Here is a 657-nt window from a genome sequence, read left to right on the forward strand (position 1 = left end):
CTCAAAAAAAAAAAAAAAAAAAGAAGAGAAAGAAAGAAAAGAAAGAAAAAAAGAACTTGGAGGCTGAGAGGTTGGAGGTAGCCATACAGTGGGACAGCAAAGAAGCCTAGGAATCTAGAAGCATGCAGTGAGGCTGCAGGTGATGCTTCCCTAGGATGAAGCTTTTGTTCCCAGGGAGCCTTGGCCCCACCTCCTTCTCATGAAGCCTGTAAGCTGATAGGGCACCTGACAGCAAACCCATCCTGCTTGAGATTCTTTGGTAGCTTTTATTTTGATATAACTTCAAACTTACAGACAAGTTGCAAGAATAGTGCAAAGGCCCAGAGGTGGTGGCTCACACCTGTAATCCTAGCACTCTGGGAGATGGGTCAATTGCCTGAGCTCACAGATTCCAGACCAGCCTGAGACAGAACAAGACCTCGTCTCTAAAAATAGCTGGGTGTTGTGGAGGGCACCTGTAGTGCCAGCTACTCATGCGGCTAACGCAAGAAAATTGCTTGAGCCCAAGAGTTTGAGGTTGCTGTGAGCTATGATGCTACAGTGCTCTACCAGAGTGACAAAGTCAGACTCTGTCTCCAAAAAAAAGAATAGTACAAAGAATTCCCTTTTACCCCTCTTCCTCTCCCTAGTCATTAGCATGTCACCCCATCTGCTTTA

This window comes from Otolemur garnettii, unplaced genomic scaffold, assembly GCF_000181295.1.
Source record: "Otolemur garnettii isolate 467f Iridium unplaced genomic scaffold, OtoGar3 scaffold00219, whole genome shotgun sequence".
Taxonomy (NCBI): Eukaryota; Metazoa; Chordata; class Mammalia; order Primates; family Galagidae; genus Otolemur; species Otolemur garnettii.